The following is a 21,273-nucleotide window of genomic DNA, read 5'->3' on the forward strand; positions in this document are numbered from 1 at the left end:
CCGTTCGTGTAGCATTTCGGTATATTTTGAAATCTTACCGGTTCCTGGTGTTGTAATTTCCAATGGACTTTGAATTGGGGTTTTCAGTGTTAACACTGAGGTTTGTTTTCGATATACTATAATGTACGCATCATACACAAATGTACCATAGAATGTGCATGTTTAACTTTACAGTAATCTTCTACTGAAACTTACCTTATGATATTCGAGTTGATAATAATTATTATGTTCGGTTTTCCAAAGCATGCGTAATGAAATTTTCTTAAACAAAAGGAAACATCGATAACGTTTTGTGATAAAAATAACATAAAATCGGGTAAGTATTTATAAGGGAAATGTGTTTTGATAATAAAAATCTGACACTCGACTTGACTTCTCAATACAGCGCAATTTTTTTCCTATCAGAAATTGTCATAAAATCATAAAATAAAATAATGTGCTTGACATTTATTAACTGTTCAAATAGTCTTTTTGATAACAAACATTTTAAAAAAGAAAAGAAAACAAATATTTGAATAGAACGATTGGGGAGTATCAAAAAAAAATTACTTCCCAATTCTTATAATCCCTTGATTGTTCAGGGATATCACAACCATAGTTCGTGTATTTTCAATCGGAACTTAAAAATCGTCATAAACAAGCGATTGTGATCATGCGGAGATTTAAATGACCCTAGTCTGTTGTTTGTTTCTATCGTTTAAAGGGCGTCTGTGTTAATTGATATTTTTAGTTTTGTCATAAAATACAAAGCTGATTCGATAGCACTGTTGCAATGCGGTTCTACTACCAAGTGATAGTGAGCAGGAAGTGGCCGTAATTGTCTTATCTGGATTTAACATTATTTAAAAGAAACAAGCACATTATGTAATCGTGTTTTGTATACCTAATATATAATGTCGTGTATGGTTAAAATCCAAAATTTATGTTTAAACTAGTTAGAAACAAATATAAACAATTGAGATTTTTCAATAAAACCAATTTTGAACTGTTCGTGTTTTGATTAATGTTTTTAACAATGAAGATTATTGTATAATAACGAATGTACGAAATTGGAATCGATTATATACTTTGATTAATATTTGAAAGTGACATGTAATGTTCTTAGCTTATTCTAACATATGGAATGTACATATTATTGTTAAGGTAGCTGTGCAACAATAACGACAATATGTATATTAAAATTAAACAAACCGTTATGCGCATTTTGAGTCCATCAACTCTGTAAATGTTTACATCTTTTTTGATTGACAGAATATAATTGATACATTGTAAGTGGTGACCTTAATTTGCGGATATAACAAAACGGAGATAAATTATAAGTATTATCAATAATTAGATATAAAGGCTACTTACCTAAGTCGTCCGTCGGCAGTGGGAGATACCAGGTCACTACCTTAAGTCATATATAGAGGTATATGTACCTGCCTTCTCTTCACAGTACATACTAGCGGACGGAACACGAGCCGATTGTTTCTTCGGCGTGCAGGGTCAATACAAGAAAACAACAATTGTGTTTGTCGTTCTATTTATATACACCATTTGCAGTCAATCAGAAAATCATATTTACTGCTCGATTAAACACAAAGGTGAATTATGACTTTTAGCTTCGTTAAAAGTGAAAGTGGTTTTTACGATATCAAAAGCAGAAATGGAAAATGATATATATGGCATGAAATATGGCGCTCCTGTGACGGCTTACTCGCTTCCGATGTTATCCGGAGTACACGCCATTGATTAACGGTTAAGTATCATCGTGATCGGTTGCTGTTTGGAAATAGCGCGACTGATAACAACAACATACACAAAGAAATACTCATATCAATAATTGGACCGTTTTTTCACTTAAAATAACATTTTTTGTTATTTTTTCTCGGGTTTTCTTTTGATTTACGAACTCAAAAACACTCTTAAGGGAGAAATAAGGTCGCCGTTGTTACAGCCGGCTTTATGCGTTCTGGTATAATGGGACTGGAAACATGATGAATCACCATTCACTAGCATACAAAATCATTGAATTCTATAGCAGTACATTCTCAAATGTTTCATAACCAAAAACATTAAAAATGAATCAAATATCAAACGAATTAACAATGTATTTTTTTGAAATTTGACACTGTTTACGAACAGTTTATGTTTAATTTAAAGAGTATTTACTATTGGGTGCATTCAACTCGTTTTCAAAATAAACCTCTCGAGACCAAAATACGTCGGTGTAAGTTGATATGTCTGTCTAAAAGGATGGTCAACAGCTGTTAGTGCAACATTTTAGCAGCTTGCACCAGCTATTGTTAAAAGTCAATAAACAGATAAGTTGTTTCACAGTAAATTATCGAATATTGTTTCGTTTTTGTATTTGATACATATGTATATCCACATAAATATATATGATATATATCGGCAACCGGAAAGCAAAGCGGTTGAAGGAAATAGAGAACAGAGAAGAAAAAAAATACATCTGTATATTGGCAAAACTAGTCAGGAAATTGTTTAGCGATAAAAACGGTTGGGGGATACATCATGGGAGATAAATAAAGAAATTATAAAAATAAAAAATAAAAAAAGAATGGGGGATAAATAAAGAAATTATAAAAATAAAAAATATAAAAAAAGAATGGGGGACTGTTTATGATCAAGGGTACACTTTAATACATGTTATAAGTTTTACGGTATAGTGATAAATAAGGGGCTTTATATCGAAGTTTTACTGTATAATAAATCAAGGGACATTATATCGAGGTTTTACTATAAAGTGATAAACATGGGGCTTTTTATGAGGTTAACCTCAAATGTACATACACGGGGGACATTATATCAAGGTTTTACTGGTTACGTAAGTTTACGGAGGACATTGTATCGAGGCCTAACTTTAAATGTATTATAAACGGGGGACATTGTATCGAGGCCTCACTTTAAATGTTTTATAAACGGGGGACATTGTATCGAGGCCTCACTTTAAATGTATTATAAACGGGGGACATTGTATCGAGGCCTAACTTTAAATGTTTTATAAACGGGGGACACTGTATCGAGATTTAACCGTATATTTCTGATAAACGGGGGATATCTGTTCGAGGTTTAACTGTACTTGTATGATAAACGGCGATATCATATCGAGGTTTTACAATAGGGTATGATAAACGAGGGGCAGTTTATCGAGGTTTTTCTGCAAATATATGATTAACGGGGAACATTGTATCGAGGTTTAACTGTAAATCTATGGTAAACAGGGGACATTTTATCGAGGTTTTACTGTAATTGTATGATAACGGGGGATATCATATGGAATTTTAACAGTAAGTGTATGATAAACGGGTGTTATTTGATCGAGGTTTACTGTAAATTTATGATAAACGGGGGACATTATATCGAGGTTTTGTGCAGTGAAACAGGAATGTTACAGAGGAAAACCATTGCTACTCCCACAAGTACTTGTCGGAGTCGTACTGGCTGTCGAGGCATCGTACTGTAAATATACATGCATTTTTTATACGTAGGTCTGGAAATGGTACAGACATAACAAATGCACATAATTATACGGATTACGTGGAGGCGGACCATATTGTTTGTACACTAATTATCTAGTTATATATATACAATCCCATTCCTTGTCATGTTGAGAGCTAACTTTAGTTCGTTGCAATTTCATCATGCTTTCGGGTGTTACACAGACGCATTTTATAATTGTGTATTCAAAATCAAAGATTCAATCAAAGAAAACACGTTGTTCAAAGTTTTAAAACCTACTTGCAAAAAAACGTTAACAATATCATCATCAACAGCATAGACATGTAGTAGGCGTAAGGTTTTTGTTTATATTTCAGTGCAGATATCCGCTTTCCAGCATCACCGTGTACAGATGGGTCTTATTATACTTGATAACCAGAGAGAACAGATAGGTAATCGGATAATCAGCTTCACAAACCTTTCAAGTTAAAAATAAACACTAGCAGTTTTTTTTTATTGGTGTCGAGCATCAAATCCGACAACTAGACCTGATAGATAATGAGGAGAAGAAAAAACTGAGAAATCCACAATAGCTTGAACAAATAAACTATCGTTAGTATCCAAATGAATGGTGGACGTTAGTTTCAACGGTTTTGGGTTAAACAATCTTAACCAATCCCTAAATTCCGACACTAGTTCATCTCCGTTTTATTTGCAGTAAGTTATAATCGATTTGATGCAGTAGGGTCTGTATGCTGTATGCTAAATGTGCATGTCTTCAAGCCGATCGACTTAAGTTTGATTTATGCACGCGATTTAAAAAAAAACGATAGCCTCTGCCTGTTGATTTACATGGTGTAATTACACGAGAGTTTTGATATCAGGATGCATCTAGTTTATCCTCCAGAGATTGAGATAATAGATATTACAAACACGTCCTCGTTTATTCTTCATATCTTAATTTTTACATGTTATGTCATTAATGTTTACCTCAATACCAAAATATACTTTCACGTCCGTTGACCCCTTATTCCTCGGTAAGAATATTATAAAGATTGCTTTATTCGCAAGTTTCGGGATTTTCGCTCTAACAGCTTTTCCGCAAAAGAACACACCCTTGAAATCAATATGAATTTATCATACAGTAATCGTATTGTATTGTGAGCAAAGGACACTAGATCCCAACTCCGCTAAAATAGATATTTATCGAAATCAACAATTATACATGTAGCTAATCCGCGTACAAAGCTTGCTCTGCATACCTGACTTTCTGTTTTGCGCGTAAATTGATCGCCTATCCAAAGCCTAATATATGTATCAGAATGTTGCCCTTCAATATGTTCTACATGGTATATCTTGTTCTTGTGTGTTGTCATGTTTGCATTTTCCCTTTGTGTGTTGCTTTGATGTCGCCATGGTATATGCTGCCTTTGTGTGTTGTGGACGTTGTATATTTCCCCCTGGTGTGTAGCTGTGTTGTCGCCGTGGTACATTTTATTTTGTGTGTTGTTGTCGTTGTATTTCCCCCCTTGTGTGTTGCTCTGTAATTGCCATGGTAGATTTGACCCTATGTGTTGTCGAAGTTGTTCTTTTTGCCATTGGGTGGTTTTGCTGTGTTGTATATCTTGTCTTTCTTGGTGTTGACTATGTTGCATTTGTTTTTTACTTGTTGGTTACGCCGTTTTGTCCTTGTGTGTTGATTATATGGTTTATTTTGTGTTATTTGTTGATGCCGTAATATACTTTGCTCATGGATGCTATGAAATGGTGTATTTGTCCTTGTTTGTTGACGCTATGGGATATAATTGCTCTTGTTTGTTGACGCTGTCGTTCATGTATTTTGGTTCCCTATTTAAGCTAAATATATGCATGAAAAAAATATATATCCGAATGCATTACTTACGGGTATGTATTAAGCCGAAGAAATATTTCAGTTTCGACAAAGTTCCGTTTTCGTTTTGTAATGTAGAGCATTAAGAATGTCCCTGAGCTTACCTATTTCGTCTTTTCTTCACATAACAATAAATATACACGCATGCACAACACGAGCCAGTCTTGGAGACCAAAGATAAAAACAGAAAATGCTTCTTCAATGAATTTACGTATAATGCCATCATCATTTGCCAATGCTTTCAAAACACAGTTAAAGGTTATCTCTGCAGCGTTTCTCTTGGGAAATATTGGAACCTTCAAATCCAATTAAGGTGTTGTTTTCTTTTTGTTTCTTCAAAAATCAGTGTGTAGCCATGGATGCCAGCGTGGCTAATTTTTCATGGAACGACAATTGCTTGGTTAGTTTCAAGATCAGGTGTGAAGGCTGGCATATGGTGGTGTTTTTAATGATAACACGGCATTTTTACAAGGTTACACTGTTAGTTCCTAAGTCACCAACACACAAATGATAAAACGACACCCATTCACAAACATAAAAATCAAACAATAAAACCAAAATGTTATTCGAAGATAAGCGTTGTAGTTATCGAACGTGCCTCATGTCGATGGGAATGGGAGTCGCTGTGTTTATCACGATGAACGGTACGGATTCATCTTGTTCGTATAATATGGGTGATTTTATGTAGAAGTTACATGCATGCAATACAAAAATGCACAAATGACAGGACGTCGGGAAAAAAATGAAAAAAAAATCTGCAAAACACGATCTATGCCACTTTGCAGATTACCAATAAAATTGTTAATGTTACCTTAAAAAACATTTCCATATTTGACATTACAACATCAGCGGATTCGATAAGGTATTAGTGTCTTCAATGACAATATATTTTATCTCAGATTCTATTGAAATTTTGACAGGTTAATTAATACTGTTTGATCGTCTGATATTATGTCAGGCACACTACAACACAGAACCTGGCACGACGGCTGACGAAAACGAGGCTTCACCGGATGTGCCGTAAATCCAAAAAAAATCAGACTAATTGACGTATCTATTCAGATGCGACGAAGGTTTGAACGGATGCCACACAATTGGCAATTTTAGTAATCTCTTCCCAAGTAACGTCAGTAAATGATGACTTGGTATTGGTAACCAACAGAGCAATCCGGAGAAATAGTCCGCGTCTTTTCATTGCGTCCTACCGACTAGTTTGGAAACTAAACTTCCGGTGTCTGTTCTGGTTGACCAGGATCTTTACAAGGATTCTATTAAAATGACGGAAAATGGGAGTTGTAATGGGAAAAAAGATTTATATTTTCCAATCAGACTAGATCCAACTTCCGTATAGACAAATAATGTGACGTGACGTGAGGTAGGACTAAATATAATCAGAAGCGACTCTACCCGTACTTCACCGAGCTGGCACTGCTAACATGTTGCACTGACATTAACTCATCGAAATTACTGCATCAAGAATTGATATATTTTTCGGTAACATTTCCTAAGAAATGAGCCAAATATTTATAAGAGTCGTCTTTTTGTCCATCGTTTTGCAAAACAAAAAAGAATATATTTTTCGTCATGATACATGCATATTGAGCATGTCCAATGCCGGATGAGGAATTATATCGCAGATTTTAGAGTCAAGAGCAACACGTATCTTAGATATAGTACACGTATACACTTTTCTTAGCAAAAAGGCCAAAATCATGGTTAATTTGGAGGGAAATAACAGGTCAAGTGGAAGTTGGACGATTTCATTATGGTGTATTATACAGTAGGTCTAGAAAAGGGAAGACTAGAAACAAGCAAACTACAAATGTACATGAACAATTTAACAGAAACAGGAAAGAAAACTAAACCAAGTATTGCAATGGCTTATGTAGATTGATGTTGGGTTCTCAATGCAAAGGATAGATAAGAAAACACAACATTCTGCCGGGATTCCAATGTTGATTGTCTAAACGCCTGATCAATTTAAGCAGTGACAACATATTTTCCATTGGGACTCCAGGGGATAAATGGCTAACACCGTTACATAAAATGATTAAACTATCTATGCAAAGAATCTACAAATAACAAAAAGTGCCAGTAAGGAAATAGGACAGGTTCTTTAGCTGCAAACGTGTCATAAGTCATACTTGTATAAAACACTCAATATGTTCCAAATATGTTTCATTTCCTGCAAGAGTGATGATTTTAGTTCCTACTGATGTTGTATTTTCTCCTTTATACCTACTCTTTGTTTTCGCACACCTGATTAGTTCGTGGTATATGCACTGTATATTTGGAAATAATTGCGGGGGACTAAATTTCGCTATATTTGCACAAAAGATTGCGCGAATAAAAAAAACAGCGATTAGTATTACCATGAACTATAGTTTCCGTTCTGTTTACCTGTTTAATACAAAAAAATGAAGATAAAACAACAATTCAATATCGCTTTTTATTTACTTTTACAAAACATTTGTAAAATAGATCCAACCAACCAAATACAAAGATACCCCCGTGAGCTTGAAATTTACACCTGGCCATGTTGCACAAATTTGATCCGTGCAAACTAGTACACCTGTACTGATCGTGACGACCGCGAAATAAACGCCCCGCGAAAATAAACAAGAAATAGTAATAAAATAATAAAATAGTATTTATTCGAGGTTTTTATATACCGCTTTATTACAACATAGTTCGTATGTCGTCTCAAAACGGTTCACAAATTATTATCCGCGGTTATAGGGCCTTTGCAACCTGCCAATATATTTCTCAACTAACTGGGGAGCATACATCCGGTGCTGCCATTAAATATGTAACACAGTGCCGTGCCGTGACTCGAACCCGCAAACCGTCGGTCACGAGCCCGGCGCCCCCATATTTTAAGTATGCATATGAAGAGTGCCTTGTCCAGAGTATGACATTTTAGTGAGATCACACTGAAGTGATCATGATTTACCCTTAATCTGTGGAAACCATGTTTATTTGTTGTAAGATGTTACAAGGGTGTACACCTGCAACAATCAAGCAAATAGACAAACAAATAAACAAATTCTATGAACGTAATAAGATCACGAGATTAAATATCTTCTAGCGTTGTCGTATTACGTTCTCCCCCAGACCATCTTTAGTCATGACTACACATTACTGTCACAGAAATAATTTTTCACATTTCCTGGAAATCGTTAACGATTATATCCATACATATCTGTATTCACTGTCTCAGCAGAAACTAAAGCAATTCCTACATGTACTTGTATGATACAAAATTTACCAAACAATTTTATTTTCATCAATGAATCACACTTTCCACGCCATCTTCAACACGTCAAGCGTGATCGAAGAGCATACATCTCGTCCAAGGCCAGCAGACAGGAAAATTATAAACCTCGCAACACTCAAAAACAGACAAAGTAATTCAAATATCATCAAAATGGTCCGAAAAATCCTTATGTACAACATTATTTCTTAGAAAGAAATTGACATTGCGTCGTTCTGTTTTGTAAGAAATATTACATTGATTTTAAAGCTTATTTATTTATATGATATGGGGCATGAATTAACGTTAAGTGTCTATTCAATTTGTCTGTCTCAGGTTTTGCTTCACGGTAGCAGCGCCCACCTTTAAAAGAGTGAAATAAAAACATAACATATAAAAAACTAAATAGTTAAATCAATATTTTTTACCAGAGTAAGAAAAATATTGCTTTCATCTTAAAGCCTCACCGTAGTATTTCGAGCTAATCTACAGACATGTAATGTTTATAAGCACATTTGAGAACTGTGCATGGTGCCTCTGACATTGCAAAAAAATATTACAGTGAGGTAACACTCTGAAGTCGGCATCAGATCTGTATTATCTCAAGGAGGTAAATACACCAACTGACCGCCTCCAGCACTCACGCATCGTATGGTGGTAAATACACCAACTGACCGCCAGCAGCACTCACGCATCGTATGGAGGTAAATACACCAACTGACCGCCTCCAGCACTCGCGCATCGTATGGAGGTAAATACACCAACTGACCGCCTCCAACACTCACGCATCGTATGGAGGTAAATACACCAACTGACCGCCTCCAGCACTCACGCATCGTATGGAGGTAAATACACCAACTGACCGCCTCCAGCACTCACGCATCGTATGGAGGTAAATACACCAACTGACCGCCTCCAGCACTCACGCATCGTATGGAGGTAAATACACCAACTGACCGCCTCCAGCACTCACGCATCGTATGGAGGTAAATACACCAACTGACCGCCTCCAGCACTCACGCATCGTATGGAGGTAAATACACCAACTGACCGCCTCCAGCACTCACGCATCGTATGGAGGTAAATACACCAACTGACCGCCTCCAGCACTCACGCATCGTATGGAGGTAAATACACCAACTGACCGCCTCCAGCACTCACGCATCGTATGGAGGTAAATACACCAACTGACCGCCTCCAGCACTCACGCATCGTATGGAGGTAAATACACCAACTGACCGCCTCCAGCACTCACGCATCGTATGGAGGTAAATACACCAACTGACCGCCTCCAGCACTCACGCATCGTATGGAGGTAAATACACCAACTGACCGCCTCCAGCACTCACGCATCGTATGGAGGTAAATACACCAACTGACCGCCTCCAGCACTCACGCATCGTATGGAGGTAAATACACCAACTGACCGCCTCCAGCACTCACGCATCGTATGGAGGTAAATACACCAACTGACCGCCTCCAGCACTCACGCATCGTATGGAGGTAAATACACCAACTGACCGCCTCCAGCACTCACGCATCGTATGGAGGTAAATACACCAACTGACCGCCTCCAGCACTCACGCATCGTATGGAGGTAAATACACCAACTGACCGCCTCCAGCACTCACGCATCGTATGGAGGTAAATACACCAACTGACCGCCTCCAGCACTCACGCATCGTATTGAGGTAAATACACCAACTGACCGCCTCCAGCACTCACGCATCGTATTGAGGTAAATACACCAACTGACCGCCTCCAGCACTCACGCATCGTATGGAGGTAAATACACCAACTGACCGTCTCCAACACACACGCATCGTATTGAGGTAAATACACCAACTGACCGTCTCCAACACACACGCATGCTTTGGTTACGTGGAGGTATGTCTTTAAGTGACCTTGCCTGTCAATAACACCCTAAACCCTATAAACCATAACTATCTTTCTGTGTATTGTAATACACTGTATATACGACCAACGACGTATAATATCCGGCCAGGTTTCACGAACATTCCGTAACTTAAGGATTTTTTTGTAGATTTCTCTTCATCGGAAACCATTTCTAGAATACAGGAATATTCTTAGGCGAAAGAAGTATTCCCTTAACTTCTACAATGCATTCAGTGGAATAATAATTAAGATAGAACCATCCTTAAATAAGGAATGGACGTAAAATAGGTTCAGCACATTTTGCAAGGATGTCAGTTGGAAATGGCATGTACGTGTCCTGAAGTGTCTACCGTTATAGTCAGCGGCACTTTGTACTGGTGGCTTTCTGTAGTAATACATGGTTAGCATTGCCTTGTATACCTATTCAACCCAACATTTTCCTACAATGAAGACTGGCTGGTTATATCAGTTTGCTAATTATCTGATGTCGTGTCAGTGAGAAATGTATACATATCGATACAATAACTCTATCTCCAAATTATTGTGGATAATGCGTTTTGTCGCTGCATTCAACCCAAAATAAGTATACACATTTCATCAAATTAGCAAGGATTTTCCGAACGAATGTTCTTGTAAATACAGACAATCCCTGTACGGTTCGCAAGGCACGGAGTTCATATTGACTTTGCCAGTGCACCACATATTCAATCTCATCATTTTCACGTCGCCATCTTGTCTTGGCAGTAAAAAAAATCCGTGTGGCGCCATCTGACGGGGAAGCTGCACCTTGATTGAAACCCGATTCATTAGACGTCGTTGCCAGGAGCGTTACAACATCAGGTACAATTTTTTATTATCTAATAAGAAAAAGGAGAAAATAGTCGCCTATCACAGGAAAATGGTCGTAAAAATGTAATTGTTTCGTGCATTAAAGTGTAACACAGTACGGATATTAAATCAGAGAGTTATTGCTTGCTGCATGTAGGATATAGAATTTAGGCATACAGAATCTAATTCTGTAACATTTAGTCGTAAAAAGTGCAACCTTATTGAACGGGTCATTGTGTATAATGTGAAATTATCTAGCAATATATATCTATGGTTCTTGGAGTGCAAATATATAAATCTAGAAATACTAGGGCCGGAAACACGTTCTAAACCATAATACAGGTTTGTCGAACGTACGTTTAAGACGATATGATTTTTTACAATTTTTTCTTGGCGATATTAATTTAAGATTGAAATGCTTCTTGTTAACAATAATGATGGTTTTCAAAACACTTTTGTTAAGACATTTTCCATCATGCCCAGTGGTGTAACTGTTCTGTTTATGAAGAATTAAAAAGAAAAAGAAAACAAATAAAAATATAATTTTGTAAACAGTCGTTATTCGTTGAAAATGCTGTGTAACTTTATTTACTGTGTAGATAATTAGGAGTACTTGAGAGTTTAAATTGTTTATTTGGAAAACATGAAACATACAAGTTTCTTTTAATTGACCACTTTAGGTATTACGTATGCCATTTTCGTGCTGTTCTACGGAAGTTAACATAATGGTCAGCGAAACCCCACCGATATCTTTCTCTGACGTCACCAATGGACCCACTCAGAAACAAGGTCAATGCTACAATAAACATATGTTTATAGTGTGTTGTTTTGTAATTCTATAACATAATAATTTACCACAATGACGTAGATTTATCATGATCGGTAATTTTCTATCTAAATGTAGGTTATTACATCTGCGCACGAACTGTAAACAAGCTTGTGAGAGACCGGGACTGACACAGCACTGACACGTGCTCCACTTATATCTGAATACGAACGATACAAACTTGTGATTGACCTAGACTGACACATTCATTTCGGTCCATTTGATGGATACGTATGTCCCGTAAACCATTTTCAATTGTAGCACGTATCACATTACATTTCCGACAGACACTATCTCGAAAAATGATGACCTTGTCAACAAAGGATGTCATCGTACTTATTCAATGTATATTTCTATATCCGTATATAAACAGATGAGTTGTTGTTGTTTGTGAATCCGTGTTTCGTGTTTCTTCTCCATCTAGAGGATGGTGATGGGTAGGGATTGGATATAAACAACATTCTAGTACATGTATATATAACACAGCGGTCTCCTAAAATAGTGCAATAACAGACAATTACTGCACCCTTTGTATCTTAGTTCGTGACTTGTGTTCAATGTTTTGGGTACATTTAGTTTAGATACAGTGCTACTATTCTGACGGCAGGCAATACATAATACGATTTCCCATCTAACAGCTCACTAGAAATCTCAATAATGCAGAGTCTGATCTAAGATACAGATTGTGCATTTATAAAAACATTGATTTAATCACGTGATGTGGCGATGCGGAATAACTCCGTCTAGACCATTGAACTGGCTAGGGCCAACATATCCAAGTCTAGCCGGGTTGGTGTCAGTCAATGACACTAGCTATTTGCTTGACTGAAGGGATTACGTTTAATCAGAATGGTCACCAGTTGGACCCTGTGCTACTATTTGACTTTGACCCTTGAACCCGACACCACAACGCAAACCATAAAAGGTAGTTTTGATATAGCCATTATCCGAACGATTCACAAGATGAAAAGTATCGGGGTTTCATAAAGATACAGAATATAATATTTTCAGCCGCAAATGGTCCTTTTGTTTTTTAACTCACGCACCTGTAAGTATTTTAATATGCTACATAATTTATCTTCGAGAGTATAAAACACAAAAGGAGGGCAAGGAGGCATCGAAAGACATTGAAACTAACATGTACCAACACCATTTTGCAGCATTCATAAGCAAACTTAGAGGATGCTCATACCTTTCCGTCGCTACATTGGCAATTATAGGAATGCACATAAAGCATTTAAATACTATTCAAAACACTTATCCCACTTGTAGTAACTTGAGATACATGTATATGATCAAATAATGTCAATGTCTTTTTTTCAATAATATTTAAACGAATCAAATCGAAGTAGCTACATCATACACATGTAACCTTTTTAAACTCGCTCTAGGAGTATGAAAGGTAACAGCGCCTAAGTGCATCCTTCCAACGATTCTGCCTCTAATGGAAAATTGATGGATCTGCCATTTCGAAATATCTTTTGCACTTATATAGGGAAATACACGGTAGTTTCCTGATTCACAATGTTATTTTTGTCATTGATTGAAACGCAGTTGTAATCTTCCATACGCCTGCACATCTATGTACAATTTAGCTCTTCTAAATAAAACCGCTTTAATGATGTAGAGGAAACGATATTTCCGTATCATTGCAATAGTTTGAATGTCAATACTTTTAGATATTATGCACAACTGTATAGGGGAGAGGACTTTGGCGAGACGAAGTGTGGCATTTATCATTTGCCAGATATATTCATATGACAAAACATATCGACAGCCAAATATGTAGTGGGCAATGTGTCGATTAAGGAGGAGAGTGTTGTAGTATGTCCTTGTTAATTGCTGAGTTCGACACAGATCATGTGTTGACCAAATTGCAATAAAATCATGAACCCATAGCAAACACATTTAACGCATTTTCCGGACACTACCGGAAGTTAGATGTCCCCCGTGTCCGGTAATCACCGCCACGATTGATCCTAATGTGTTTTGTAAATGTGAAATCGGAATAACCTAGTGCCTTACGGAGTCAACAAGCTAATCCTATGGTCTGCTGAGGGTTCGCTAGAGTTTCGTTTGATTCGGCTGATATGCCTTAGATATTTCATAATTAATTATTTACTTTAGTTGCGGTCAGATTGACCCTAGCTGGCTACCTTAATACATCTAATATTAGCATTAAACATGGTTTAGATATTAGATCTTAATTCTTGATGCTGACGAGGCAAAAAGGCGTCATGGGGAATATTTTTCTAATGAATTAAATAATAAATGTACTAAATGGTTACACGTAAAAATTCAAATAATTTTAAAGAAACACATGAATTGATTTACATACAGAATTACATGAACGTCCTACGTGCTCTGGACATATGTATCTATGACCTAACGTTTGGAAGTAGATTCGAATAAATAAGGAGCACACATTTTGGACCAACTATCACAAAAGGGGACATGATAAAAGAAGCGACTGTTGTGAGACCAAACGAACGGAAGAGGCAAACGATGACATGAAGAGATTATTTTAGGCGTTCATGCAATGATGCATTGTAGACTAAGGAACTGTTCTGGAACCAATCATCGCACGTCTGCTGAGGCGACTGTTGTGGAGCCAAAATCGACGACTTTTTTGGGGGTTTTTTTGCGTGAGATTTTTTTTTTATTTTTTATTTTTTTTTTTTTTTTTTTTTTTTTTTTGGGGGGGGGGGGGGGATTTTATGGGAGGACTGCTTTAGTGTCTATAACGACGAAAACAATACTGTCTGTTTTTTTCAAAAGCGTAAACAGTTACATTTATGCATGTGACATTAGGCTTACTACACATGTTCAAAAATATTGGTAAATTGTCAACATTTCCTTAAAGGCTGCCAAATAATTTGACACCATTAAGTGTGGCAGTTGTCTTTACAGTTGCCATTCCTCAAACTAAGACAGTCGTACAGAGTACTTTACCCGTATTAATGTTTAAGGTTTTTTTATTAGAAAACATATTGTCCAATTGACCTTTTTTTTGTTTTGACAAGCGCAATTCTCGTATGAAATTGAACGCGGATCATGCTAAGTAATGGTATGGTGTGTTCCCAGTGGGCTCATTTAAGAATATTTGTGGGGCGTTACGGTGATAATATGGGCCGATAGAACTGGTTGACCTACATTTTACTCTGCTCTTAGACTATTAGGCTGGTTAATGTTAAATAGGAAAGGTCAAATATTACGCAGTACTGCAATATAAATGAACACGTTAAATCTACATGAAAACTGAAAAAATGTAAGTTTGAAATAATATTTTGGGTCGTACGGTACAAAATATAGGCAAAATAATATGTTAGATACGTTGAGAAAAACAGTGTTGGACAAAGTAACTTACTACATTTTCAAATGAAGGTAAAGGATTTCATCAAGTTTATGAAATTGATATTTGATTGCCAATGTGGTATCTGTCACAATTTGAAGGTATCACTTTAGAAATAGACTAATCAGAATGTTACATTATATACAATGTATACAAAGCCGGCATGTTCCTGTTCAAATGCAGATGAAGCAACGGTCGAATAAAAGTGCTTTTATACATCTGGCGACATGCGTGAAAGCATTTATATAGCAAAAAAAAAACGAAATATTATAAATGCCGCTCAACCTTGTTGCCGTGTGTTACATCAGTCAGTTGTTATACCATACTGTTAGAATATGGCGTGAAATATAACGATGTCAGTTCCCTCAGTTTTGACGCATGAATATTTTCTTTTGATGTAGATTCCGTTGCATTCTATAAATAGTTCATGAGTAAGACAGAATACCGATATGTCCTCAAGAGTAAAATAGTGTGTGGGGTAAAACAATGTAAGATTAAACAACGCGGAGGAAAAATTATGTATGAAACTTATGTAAGGGGGTTTAGGGTAATATTTTCATGATAAAACAATATGCAAACAATGTAGGCTTAATCAAAGTGTAGTAATAAAAAATGACTTGTTTAACTTTAAAAAAACGAAATTTTACAATAACTGTGAAACAAGTTACATGCATTTGTATTATTCACTCGTGTTGCCCGGATGATAGCGCACGAAGGAATCTTAATGTGGAAGAAAACCGGAGTATGTGGAGGAAACCCACGTGGTCGGGTACATTTGAAACTGACCCGATACAATATAATTCACAACGTCCGGTCGGTGAATTGAACCCATGGTTAAAAGGCGAGTATGCTATAGCTATCCACTGTACTACCCGACAACCAAAGCCGAACGCTTACATGTATATGTGCTGAATGTGTGTTTTTTTTTCACTTAATTCACCACTGACATTCTTACTAATGTACAGTGTACTAGTTTAATCCCTTACTTGTCCGTATACCTGTCTAAAGACTACCACGCTCACACTTGTTCTTTAAGATGCTAAGTTCTGGTCTCGATTGTTTAGCATTGTCCTCTCTACTCAATTTCGCGCTAATCATTGCAATTTGAAAACGTCAGGGCTCACAGAACAATGGTTACTATCTACACAATTTGTCGTTATTGAACAGTACGGCAGTCGAGCTTCTCAATTAGGCTCCAATTTAGAATAAATGTTGCGTGAGTGATGTTTTCTAAACATGTTGTTAGGCCATGCATAATGTATACGACATCACAAATACTTGCGTTCATGGTACATACAACTTTTTGTCATAATATGTCGGAGCTCTCTAAAATAATACATCTCCGCTGAGAGAAAACAGGATATACAGAAATGTACATGTACAGTGAATTGTTTTTGTCTTCGTCACAAGGATATGTACATTTCAGTTCAATAACTGTGCATGGAAGATTTGCTTATACAGAAAGTACACATTTCTCTACAGGTGAATCTTAAGCAAGACTTGACTAACATAGAGATATTCAATTAAGGTGGAAATTTTGAAAATACGAATATACTCCTGCATTGCTTAGCGCACGCAAAACACTGAAACCCGCATGATTTTTTATGTAATATTACTAATCCTAATTACTTTATTTTAAATTCATTTTAGGATTGTATTTTTTTTTTTATTAACATTTGATGGTATGCTGCACACTTTTCAACCCTTATATTTACGTTGAAAATAACATAGACAATTCTATTTCATCTTTCTACGTGATTTTCTTTTGATTCACATGAAATCATTTGTTTTCAAAAATGCTGGAACAGGCAGTTTTAACGGGAACATGTCGCGTTGTATCTGGTTACAATTTTAACAATTCCGTTCGGCGACAAACTTTAATCGGAAGCCTTTCTGGAATTTCCGCCAATATTTGAATTTGACGTTATGACACGATTAGTCCTCGATATCTCCATATATACAAAATGTAATTTTAATATATAACTCTTTGTGTTATTCTTTCATACATGTCACAATCCTTTGAGTTGGTAGAACTATTTAGAGGCTGTACAAAACATTCACCCTTATTGTTCGAATGGTGAAAACTAAAATAGAAAAATTGCTGTGAAAATGGCATAAAGAAAAATTTCGAGCCAGGTGTTTTGTTTAATAGAGTACAATATGCACGTGCCCAGGTTAATGTCAGAGGGTTTACCCTACCATTTCCTCCGAGAAGTGAAAAAATGAGAAGACCAACCGTTGGGAAGTACAGATACAGGGTCAATCGAACTCAGTGCCTACTTAAATGCTGTCTGAAAAAAGTAATTTGAACACTTCTCAAATAAATACTGCCGAACCATAAATGAACAGTATACGTCATATGCACCTGTTCGTTGTTTCCGGCTCGAGAGACTTTCCTAGCACTGTCGAGCTGCCCACTTGTGATAAACGCACTCTAAGTGAGAAACAATGTGCGTCTTTCATTATATACAGTGTCCTTCAAATGAACATTGTTCTCAATTGGAATCATCGCAATTCGTGCAGACAGCCGGCCAACAGGGGAGATAACCCTCGTATAACAAGTATAAAGTCGGACTACGCTAGGAAATTTCCCGTTTTCTTGAGCATTTTACGGAAAAAGACGAAGTGAACCGATTGAACATTTACTATGGGTTAGTGATTAAATAATATTAGCGTGTTCTTTTCATATAAGGATACTGCAAACATATGAATGAACTCAAACAAGAGTAAATAAGTTGTACAATAATGCATATCCATGTCCATGAATGAATAACATTCTTTACACCCCTTAACCCCCTTCTGTGTTTCATATTTTACCTGGGCCTGTGTAGACCTACGTTTGTTGCTACAAACACAACAAAACTAACTGACATATTTCGGTAGAATCATGCATGTGTTGATGATCCAGATTTGCATTGTATATTTTGAACTTGCAGATTGTCACAATGTTATGCCATTGTTTCATTACCTTCAGAAAGAGTTCAATATAGTGGCTGATTTTGTACCATATCAAACTGTAACCTAGCTGACATACATTACTTTGTTTTGGATATATTGTGTTGTATGTCCAATATATACGTACCTGTATATTTACACTGTCCATTATGGCCTGTACAATCTTAACCTTTAGCCCAACATATTTCTAATAAAAAATATGGTCGATTGGGAAACGCGTTTGGCGCCAACGTGACCCAGACGATGTTTGAAACAGGTATCACTGATACAACACCTTAGTGATAGGATGGGTTTGAATCATGCGAACGAGCAGTTCATCTGTGAACGTCTGTGCGACACGAGGTAATTCATTGGCCCTAACGATGCATTTTTATATAAAGCACTGGCCATACACTAATGGTTATGCAATGCGTCATCATTTTTTACTGAAGGAAGTGGACTAGTCTTTTGCATGGAAGATTAGTGAGCAGATTAAATAGGAAGACTTCAAGGAGAGCTAATCTGAAAGAGACGGATCACACATAGGGAAATCCGAAGGGAAAGCAGTACAAATGTTTCCGTGTCGTGTATAGCCGTATCTGGCCAGCGCGGACAGACAATATAAATGTCATTGGTCTCAGTACATGTTCACCTAATTCTAAGTTATAGTCAGACATAAACAGTGACTGAACTCGACACAGCCTCTTTAGTTGGATTGTATGTTCGATGCTTGTGACTGGCTTGGTTCAGAATACGTTGCCGTATGACGTTTGTGATTGGCACAGCAGGTCTGCTCCGTATGTACGCCGATGATGTTTGTGATCATGCCACAAATATATCTTTATATTAGCGTCTCTGATTGGATTAAATTGATCACATGATATGGAAATAATACACGTCGTGGTCATATTTTCATTTCGACTTCTCCTAGAAAGTTACCAAGAACCACCAAACCTGAATGAAGCAGACGGCAACAACAGCTAGTCAACCGGAAAAGCCTTACTGTTGTATCATTTTATTACTTTGGTATGTAGAGAAACGCGCTTAATTGTTTCCCCTCGTATAATCATGTTTATCTCGGGCTTCATATTACTTCATTTTCTCTGCCTATGACGAATTGAATAAAACTGTTCCGTTCCGGCATTTCTGAAAAAGGGAGATTTTCAAGAATAACTTAAAAAGCTTTAACAGCTTTTAATTTTCACAAGGGGAAGAGTACCCATCTAGTGACAAAATCGCTAAATTAATTTCCGTTTTCCTTTTGCATTTATACCAGGAACGCTTCTCAATTCGAATGTAATAGTCACCAGTTTATTTTTTTCAATTTGTCTAATAGTTTTTAAGGAATAACTATTTCAATATCAAAACAGCCAAATTAATTAAGGCCACGGTAATTTTCCCAAGGCAAGGTCACAGCCTTCATTTTCAATGACAAAGACTGATCTTTTTGTTAAGTGGTTATTACATGTACATTGTAATAGTAATTTAGGTTGAATTCTAGAAAGCCATTCTCAAGAAGAAGTCGTTAAGAGATTAAATTATATCCTAATTTCTTTTTTCTGTCTATTGCAGGATTGCATTTCTCATCATACAAACTATAAAATTTCTAGCAAACACTTTAGAAGGAGTAGACTTGAAAGACATCAACTACATCTGACATTTTGTGGCGACCTGCTCACCAAAAGTACATGTTAGCCACACCTAATCTCACCTACAGTACATGTTAGCCACACCTAATCTCACCTAAAGTACATGTTAGTCACATATAATCTCACCTACAGTACATGTTAGCAACACTTTCCCCCAACTTAAGTACATGTTAGCCACACCTAATGTCACCTAAAGTACATGTTAGCCACACTTAATCTCACCTATAATACATGTAAGCCACACCTTATCTCACCTAAAGTATATGTTAGCCACACTTAATTTCACCTATAGTACATGTAAGCCACAAATAATCTCACCTAAAATACATGTTAGACACACTTAATCGCACCTAAAGTACATGTAATCCACACCTAATCTCGTCTATATTACATAATAGCCACACCTAATTTCACCTACAGTACATGTTAGCCACACATACTCTCACCTATAGTACATGTTAACCACACCTTCCCCACCTAAAGTACATGTAAGCCACACCTAATCTCACCTAAAGTACATGTTAGCCACACCTAATCTCACCTACAGTACATGTTAGCCACACCTTCCCCCAACTAAAGTATATGTTAGACACACCTTCCCCCACTTAATGTACATGTTAGCCACACCTTCCCCCAACTAAAGTACATGTTAGACACACCTTCCCCCACTTAATGTACATGTAAGCCACACCTTTCCCCACCTTAAGTACATGTTAGACACACCTTCCCCCACTTAATGTACACGTTAGCCACACCTTATATCACCTAAAGTACATGTAATCCACACCTAATCTCACCTACAGCACATGTTAGCCACACCTTCCCCCACCTTAATTACATGTTAGACACACCTTTCCCCACTTAATGTACATGTAAGCCACACCTTCCCCCACCTTAATTACATGTTAGACACACCTTTCCCCACTTAATGTACATGTTGGACACACCTTCCCCCACTTAAAGTACATGTTGGCCACACTTAATCTCACCTAAAGTAATTGTAAGCCACACTTAATATCACCTAAAGTACATGTAAGCCACACCTAATCTCACCTAAAGTACACGTTAGCCACACCTTATATCACCTAAAGTACATGTTAGCCACACCTAATTTCACCTGTAGTACATGTTAACCACACCTTTCCGACCTACAGTACATGTAAGCCCTACCTTCCCCCACCTAAAGTACATGTTAGCCAC

At 36.8% G+C, this 21,273-nt stretch overlaps 1 protein-coding gene across 1 annotated transcript in view; it reads right to left on the reverse strand.

The window, feature by feature from the left end:
• LOC110445425 (growth hormone secretagogue receptor type 1-like) overlaps nucleotides 1-1,437 on the reverse strand; it is a 126,848-nt gene extending 125,411 nt beyond the window's left edge. Inside the window, exon 1 of the mRNA XM_021490044.1 lies at nucleotides 1,354-1,437. The gene's annotated coding sequence lies outside the window, so the exon portion shown is untranslated. The remainder of the gene's footprint in view (nucleotides 1-1,353) is intronic.
• Nucleotides 1,438-21,273: the final 19,836 nt, after the last annotated feature.

Source organism: Mizuhopecten yessoensis, unplaced genomic scaffold (genome assembly GCF_002113885.1).
Source record: "Mizuhopecten yessoensis strain PY_sf001 unplaced genomic scaffold, ASM211388v2 scaffold2303, whole genome shotgun sequence".
NCBI lineage: Eukaryota > Metazoa > Mollusca > Bivalvia > Pectinida > Pectinidae > Mizuhopecten > Mizuhopecten yessoensis.